Source organism: Miscanthus floridulus, chromosome 6 (assembly GCF_019320115.1).
Source record: "Miscanthus floridulus cultivar M001 chromosome 6, ASM1932011v1, whole genome shotgun sequence".
NCBI classification, from domain to species: Eukaryota; Viridiplantae; Streptophyta; class Magnoliopsida; order Poales; family Poaceae; genus Miscanthus; species Miscanthus floridulus.
In genome coordinates, this window is record NC_089585.1 from 20,095,794 (window position 1) to 20,104,756 (window position 8,963).

The following is an 8,963-nucleotide window of genomic DNA, read 5'->3' on the forward strand; positions in this document are numbered from 1 at the left end:
TATCCGTAATTGACGAGACGAATCTTTTAAGCCTAAATAGTCCATAATTGGACAATTTTTGTTAAATATAAACGAAAGTGCTACAGTAACCAAAAGCCAAAAATTCCCGCATCTAAACGGGACCTAAATGGTTTGGCATATATGCTTAAATGCTACTGCCACAGCGGTAGTGAACACGGACTGAGCTTTTCTGGTTTAGATTGGGGTTAGGAATCAGTATTTGGCACTTGTAGCACTTCGTTTGTATTTGATAATTATTGTCCAATCATGGCCTAACTAGGCTCAAAAGATTCGTCTCGTAATTTATAATCAAACTGTGTAATTAGTTATTTTTTTATCTACATTTAATACTCCATACATGTGTCCAAAGATTTAATGTGATTAAGAGAGAGTGAAAAAACTTGCAACTAAACAAGGCCTTATTTGGATGACGTGGTTTTATAAAGAAAACTATGGCATTACGAAGCTGTGTTTTTATAATCTCGATCCAGACATACAAAACTATGGTCTACAAAAGAAAGTTATGAGTGGAGATTCGAAAACTCCGAAAATATATTAATTTTGACAAAAAAAACATGGTTTTAGAAAACTGCTACAAGGCTCGTTGTATCTAAATACTCGTGCTTTTGTAAATCAAAGTACTTTGCAAAATCATAGTATCCATTTGGTACTCTAAAAATAGTTTTTTTTTCAAAATGTCCTTAACTAGTATTTCTTTCCCCTAAGAAGTAAGAACCTCTGAGGTGTCCCTTTGAGATGGCGTTCTCTTATCCACCAGAATGAACATGAAAAACTCACGGCCACAAATCAATCGATGGAAATAGGGTTAAAAACCCAAAGGCAATAGACAAATGAATAACTAAAAACGGCATGTTGCAATTCATCAACGACCCGCAAATGACAGAGCTTGACACACATCATTGTTGTCAACTTGTTGAAGTAGTGACGACATTGCATCTTTGACTTCCCTTTGCCTTTGCCACAACATTGACAAACTCATTGTTGTTGTGTATAAAAGATTTATCTATAATAAATCAGATTTTGGGAGGCTGTAAGTGTTGTTTTAGTGCTTTAGCATAACTTTTTATGTTAATAAGATGGGATTCATCACTAATGAGCGATGGTAAAAAAAACTCCAGTAAAATAACATGATTATTGATTAGCACCCCATGTAGCAAGATATTACGTTCTTGGTTCTTGCTGCTTAAATCAAAGCCAAGATGCGGTGTCGATAGATCTATACCTCCGGAGCCCAATGACAGAGAGACTAGGGGCACGTTTAGATGGAGGTCAGCATCATCCTAGCCAAATATTTGATAATTGATTGTGAACATGAGCATTATTTGGATAGTTACCAAAATTTGGCAATAAGCAACCAAAATTAGTTTATCTTCTATTCCATGCGCGGCCAATTTCTTGGCATGAGTTTGGCCACCCAAAACTCATTTGGCATGGACATAAACCAAATGTGCCCTAGTATCACACCAGCACTAGCCACTAGGTCACCCTTGTATTATGCTCAACCCATCCCATACGAGCGTGATTGGTTACATAGCCTAGCATGGTCTAGATGTGGATTAGAATCAGGCTAAGCATGGTCAGCCCATGCGCATGCAAGCAAGCTCGTTTGGTTTAATTGCTTCACTCGGACTAGGCTAGATTTGGCACTTGATCAGTTGCTTGGTTATGGGCTGGATTTAACTACCAATTGCCTTTCCTATGCACACAAGCTGCTCGCGCAAGCGAGTCCCGTAGGAAATGGATTTCAATTTCATTTTCCAGGAGCCAGGTCAACGAACACCTCATGCATCCCCAACTAATAAAACATTCCAAACTTATATCACGTAAGCCAAGTTGTGCATGATTCATCCAATCAATCGCATCCTACATCTATGTGAGTTAGAGCATGTGAACCAAGCTGATAACAAGAGTAGTGACACATGAGCGAATGAGTAGACACATGAATGGGTTGACGAACATTCAACCTGTTCGCTTAGATCGTATCAGCCATGCTTATCGGCCATGATATAGTATTTTTCTCTCACAACAAAACAGCATTAGCCGGCTTATAAGCCACAGAAACGATCAAGCGAACAGGGTAATTAAGGCGAGTTGCAAGTGATACTCGTGATGAGCGGAGAGGTAGGGCATGTTTGGTTCTCTCGATGGCTTCGCTCGCTTCGCCTATCACCAGTATTGGTGGGCCAATCTCGTTCTCCTATACAATAGAGAGGAGAAATCCTTGTCAACACAAATCCTAAGGCAAAGCTACTAGAGAACCAAACACTTATCTTGATTTTTAGCCAAGCAAAATAAGGTGAGGTCTTGCCTGAAAACCAAACACGCCCGCTTCAACCAACACAACTAGCATGCTGCTAGGGCGAATAGGAAGAGAAGCAAAACGAGAGGAGGAATCTATGGCAACCGAGATGCGAACATTTTGTCCTTAGCTTCACCCTCTCCATTACCTATTTGAATTCCCTCTCTTATTGCTAACACCCAACACATAGGAACACTAAACTGCCCTAAGCTAATTTGTTTTTACTCCTTCCACGAGAGAGCGTCGCATTGATAAATGCTAGATCAGGGAAAATACAATGAGCATAGAAGTTGCTGAGTTTCGTAAAACTCTTCAATTATTTGCATGGAGAATGAAGTTGGTCCTTTTATACTTTGACTCAGTATTTTTCACATGTGATGTGTCGTGTGCATCGTGTGTTCTATCTACCATTGCGTTAGAATATGCATCGTTTATTAGACAATTAAAAAAAATTATGCAATTAACTATGGTTTGTTACAACTGCTAAACTTGTGTGGACAAAACGTAGGAAACTATGAGATGGTTTTCATACTCATCAAGTCATATAGGCACTACATAAAAATTTATATTCTTAGGGCCCGTTTGGATTGGAGTATTTTCACGGAAACTTTGAAGAAAACTGGTTCCTCTGTTTGGATGACGTCAGAGAACGTTTGGAACGGAGGAACGCTCGTTTCAGTTCCAAAGGAAAGGTTCGGTTCCCTTCACAAAACATAGGAAAAAATACATCCAGTCTGAGCTCTGGTTTCGCATAAGACCAAGGCAAAAAGAGCGCAGAGGAGATAAACAAAAGAGCACTAGCTCATTTCTCGATACTGCTGTTGTCCAAATGCATGGGATCATTTGTCCGAACGCCTACGGTGCTGATTATTATAATACAAAAAATATTGTTAAAGTGGTACTAATGGTCTACCTGAAACTTTTGGTTCCTCCGTTCCAAACACTCCTTCCCACAAAATTCCTACGTTTTTCAATCATCTGTTTTCAACCTCTACTCACTTTCTATTCCTGTATTTTTTTTTCCATTCCTATATTTTTATTCCTACGTTCCAAACAGGCCCTTAATGGATAGTTTCTATACAAGAAACTATGTTTACACGAGATCAAGATAGGAAGAGATATGATACGTGGACGATAGGAGAGAGAACCAGTAATTGAGCAAAAATCTATTTTTTTTAAAAAAAATACATCCATTAAACATATGATTTATTTGTGTAGTGTATATGACTTATGAATATGGAAACCATCTTTCTGAGTTGAGATTGCCCTAATAGTTCCATGTTTGTGTCAGATCAATCAAGTACTTGATCCATATATTTGATTGACTATAAATGATGTAGTATGATATGTGATCTTTCGGCCAATGAATGCAAGTGCACGTATATTTACCCTATATAAGCATCTTCAAATCAAAATATTGAACGGCAAATTTCAAGATTAGGACCTGTTTGGAACGAAGGAATCCAAAACGCAGGAATAGAAAAAAACACAGGAATAAGATATAATGAAAAGTGAAAAACTACGAAATTTCAAAACACAGGAACAGAAAATTTAGCCTGTTTGGAACACAGGAATTTATAAACGTAGGAATTGTAACATGTTATCTTCTTATCTGCTCTCGTGCTCGTCGATCTTTTACTTTAGCAGGTGTACTGTATTCATTAACTACATCCATTCTCTCTTCTGGACGTTGTTATCTTCTTAGGCCAGTCTCAATGAGGATTTCATAGAGTTTTATGGGCATTAAATATGCTGACATTGCACTGTCTTAATGAAGAGAGAAAATAAAAGTTTCATGGGAGTAGAGAGAGTTTTATGGGGATGAAACTCTTTGGCACTATTTCTAAAATATGGATATATTGAAAACTGTAAGATGAAACCCCCTGAGACTGGCCTTATCTGCTCTCTCTATCAAGGCGAGAAGAGCGCATGCAGCCGTGATAAGCGCCAGAGAGATTTTCATTGGTTCTGACCGGATGCTCTTTTTTTTTCCTGTGAAATGCACTTAGCTCGTTTCCTTTTCTCCAGAACGAAAATCTCCTTTCCCTTGTTCCAAACGCACCCATGTACTCCCTTTCCTTAGGAACGGCACCCTCCAAAAATCCTCCAAAAATCCTAGAACAGGCCCTTAACGGCTCCTTTGGATCGGAGGAGAAATGCAGGAAAAACGTAGGATTGGGGATCCTAAGGATTCAGATGCTGTTCACCCCTTTGGATCGCAGGAAACGACCACAGGAAAAAAGGAGGAAATCTTCCTATGCTAGCTGTTCCAGAGGAAAAACGGAGGAAATCTAACATCCACGCCGACCTCTTTTTTCTATTCCTTTGCGCCGGATCCAGGATAATCACGTCGCTCGAGCAAGTTCATCGCAGTAAGCACGACACATAGGAAGACCAAGAAAACTGCAAAAAAAAAAAAAAAACAGAGAGAGAGAACTTGACGCGTCGGCCCGGCCGCCCGCCGCCGCTGCAGCTCGTTGTGACCTGCCCGCCTGCCCGTTCGCCAGGCATGCGGGAGCTCGAGCCTGTCTTCGCCTGCTCGCAAGCCGTGCGGGAGCTCGAGCTCGTCGTCGCCCGCTCGCCAGCTGTGCGGGAGCTCGAGCACCTCATCGCCCAGGCTGCCGCCCCGTGCGCGCTCGAGCTCGCAGCCTCATGCCGCGTCCGTCAGCTTGCGGCACCACGACTGCGTTTGTCGCTCGAGCTTGCAGCATCGCCCTCGCTCCGCGTCCTGCTGCTACTTGCCATTGATGCTGAGAGAAGGAGCTTCAGTGAAATGAGTGGATGAGCTGGGAGAAGGAGCTCCAGTAAAATGAGTGGATGAAAACGATGGGGAAAGGGTATAACTCTCTAGTGGCCCTTGAAAGCGGTATCTTTAATTTTCTTTGTAAGATACGGTAACTCAGTTCCCACGAATTTCCTATGCCTACCCAAACTACAACCACGGTAAAGTTTCCTATGGTTTCAACCCTCTGTTTTCCGACTCCAATCATATCATTTTCCTTCATTTTTCCTATTCCTAGGTTTTTCCAATCCTACGTTCCAAAGGAGCCATAAAAAAGTTACTATATGCATCTCAATATAGACACGCACCTCGACCAAAGTTACTATATGCATCTCAATATAGACACGCACCTCGACCACCCTTGAAATAGAATGTGTTATACAAAATTACTTTCGAGAGACCAAGAGAGATTAATAACGTGTTTGGTATGTGGATTGACTTCGTTCGGCATGGGTTCATTCTGCATGTGCTCATCCGTCGTTTTTTTCGCAGAATGATACGATTCTTAAGATTGGCTTGCGGAAGTTACTAAATAGAATAGTTTGGTGGCGGACGGCATTGTCGACAAAAGATGCTCGACAGTCCTCCGAGGGGTATCCCACGAAGGTAGATTGATCGGTGGAGGTGCGCGTGATAGGAACCGGATGGTGACACAAGGCGCAGAGACAGCGATTTAGACAGGTTCGGGCCGTCTGATCGACGTAATACCCTACGTCATGTGTGTTTGGTGTATTGTATTGAGATGTAGTAGTTGTCGACTAGGGGACCCTGCCTTTCCTTATATACTCTGGAGGGGTAGGGTTACAAGAAAAGTATCATATTTGGCACCATATAATATCTTGCGGTGCACGTCGACCAGTGCCGTTCACGCCTTGATCTTATGGGTTGGGCCACCTCTGATGGTGCGGCCTATGTCCTGTCTTGTGGATACCGGAGGTCATATCCGCACAGCTAGTCCTCGAGCGCCTTGTATCATTTGAGCAACGCTGTCTTGAACAAGTCCGAGCACTTTGATGTGAAGCCGATCAATTTAACTAGTGATCCGAGCAGTGAAAGTCCAAACCGACCAGTTTAACAGGTGACCTGGCAGTGAAGGTCGAAGTCGACCAGTTTAACTGGTGACCTGGGCGGTGAAGGTCAAAGCCGAATAGTTTAACTGGTGACTTGGGCGGTGAAAGTCTGAAAGGATCAAGATGCCCAAGAGGGGGGGTGAATTGGGCTAATTCTAAATTTTCTTGCAATAATCAAATCCTATGGATAGCCCAATTAACCCCTTGTGTCTAGAAAAGTGTTTCTATCAAATTAACGCACAAAAGACATGCAACCTATGTTCCAAACTTACTCTAGCATAGCAATTCTATGAAAGTAAAGACAAGTATTGAATTGCTCAAAGTAAATACTTAAAGTAAATGCTCAAAGTAAATGGAGAGAGGAACGCGGCGATGTTTTGCCGAGGTATCGGAGAGTCACCACTCTCCACTAGTCCTCGTTGGAGCACCCACGCAAGGGTGTAGCTCCCCCTTGATCCGCGCAAGGATCAAGTGCTCTCTATGGGTTGATTCTTCGACACTCCATCGCGGTGAATCACCCAAAGCCGCTCACAACTTGAGTTGGGTCACCCACAAGCTCCGCCGGGTGATCACCAAGCTCCCAATCACCACCAAGCCGTCTAGGTGATGGCGATCACCAAGAGTAACAAGCACGAACTCTCACTTGACCACGCGAAGCCTAATGAGAAGATGGATGCACACTTGTCTACTCTTGAATCACTAATGAGGTTTCACTCTTGGATTCTCAAATCACAAACACCTCACTAGGACCTTGCTCTTCTTGGCACTCACAAATGTGTTTCTCAGCTGTTGGAATGAGCAAAAGTAACTCCACACACGAGTGGAGCTTCTATTTATAAGGCAGCCTGAAAAACAAACCGTTATGAGTTTCTGCGGGATGACCAGACGCTCCGATCGTATTGACCGGACGCTCCGGTCAGTTCAACCCGCGCAACAGTTTTCAAGTGATGACCGAACACTATCAGGGTCCGGTCAGTGCTGACCGGACGCGTCCGGTCGCTCTTGGATGCTTACTGTAATCGACCGGACGCTGGATACTCAGGGTCCGGTCACACTTTCTCAAGTCTGGACCCTTACTGGAGTCGACCGGACGCTGGCCCTCAGCATTCGGTTACATTGACCTTCCAGCGTCCGGTCACACCAGACTTGTTCTCCTCAGTCAAATGAACTGACCGGACCCTACGGCCAGCGTCCGGTCGCATCGGAGCCAGCGTCCAGTCAATATTTGACCCTCCATTCACTTCCAACTCTTGATCATATATGAATGAAGTTTGCTCTAAAGGATCTTAGGCATTTATAGGAGCTACCTAGAGCTAGTTTTAACAAGTGTGCACCACACCTAACTCACTAGACTCAACTAGGTCAAGCTACCCGTTCATACCCCCCTTAATAGTACGGCCAAAGGAAAAACAAAGTCCTAAACTATTCTTAGTGTCTCTCCAACTCCAATTGACACTTAGAACTAGTCATCCTTAACCTTGTCGTCAATCCTTTGAAAACCAAAACGATTTTCATCATAGGGGCATGACAACCTCGATTGCCTAATCGATCTCCATTACCATGACCTAACTTTATTTGCCTCTGCAAAACATACGTTAGTCATAGTAATCTTGTATTGTCATTAATCACTAAAATCCAACTAGGGGCCTAGATGCTTTCAATCTCCCCCTTTTTGGTGATTGATGACAATACTACCTCGAGTATGTTAATGAGTGAGGTTTTTGTCGGGCTTGATTCATATAAGCTTTTGTCGATAAGAACAAAAGTGTTAGTTAAGCTTATATGACCTAAGCCAACACAATGTACTTAAAGAATATGAATTAAGCATGAGTACGAGTAACAAAGCTCATTTGCTTCGAAGAATAAACGCGGAAGCAAGGGCAAATGAGCATAACACAAGTGATATGACATATAGATAATGCAAAGTAGAAATCACACATGTCATATATCACAATCACATAGATAGCACTATCACATATATATAATAGTATGCATGAAAGTAAACACACGAATGCATAAGTAATAGTGTATCACATAAATAAAACTCCAAATGTATATAATAAGCTAATACTAGATAACTAACTCCCCCTAAATGTAGCTCCCCCTAAGACTACATACTCGAACCCTCTCCCCCTTTGGCGTCAAACACCAAAACCTAGGGGTCGGTCGGCGGGGCTACAGCGGACAAGCCAGGCGCTGAAGAACGTGGGGTAAGCTGGAACTGGGCACCATCATCATCTGACCCTAAGCTCTGAACTGACTGACCCTCTGTGGTAGGAAGTGTCGCTGAAGCGGTCTAGGTCTGAGCTGGGGCTGGTGCTGCCTGTGAAGCTGCAAGTATGTCCGTCATAGGATCTAACGAGGCGATAGACAAGGGGAGCCTCTGAGTAGTCATTGCGACTGGAGCTACTGTAGATGGACTGGCGGTATGCATATGAGGCAGAGTAGGCATGCCGGTCAACTCACTGAAAGATGCTCCAAGACTCCTGGAGACTGACGTGTCAGGCACGAATAGCGAGGAAGACTGCTCTGGTGTGAAACCCATCTGAAATGGAGTGAACTGTGGGGCTACCACGGGTGAGGCTAACCACTGGGACACCTGTATAAGAGGTGAAGCAAACTGAGCTAGAGGCTATCCCTGACTCTGGAGCCCACTGGGCTATACCGCTGGAGTCGTCGAAGTGGTGGCAGGCGGAGCAAGCTAGGGCGAAAGCTGTGGCTATGGGGCCCCAAGAGCTATCACTACATGCTACATGAAACCCATAAGCTGCTGCTATAAGAGTATCTGCTG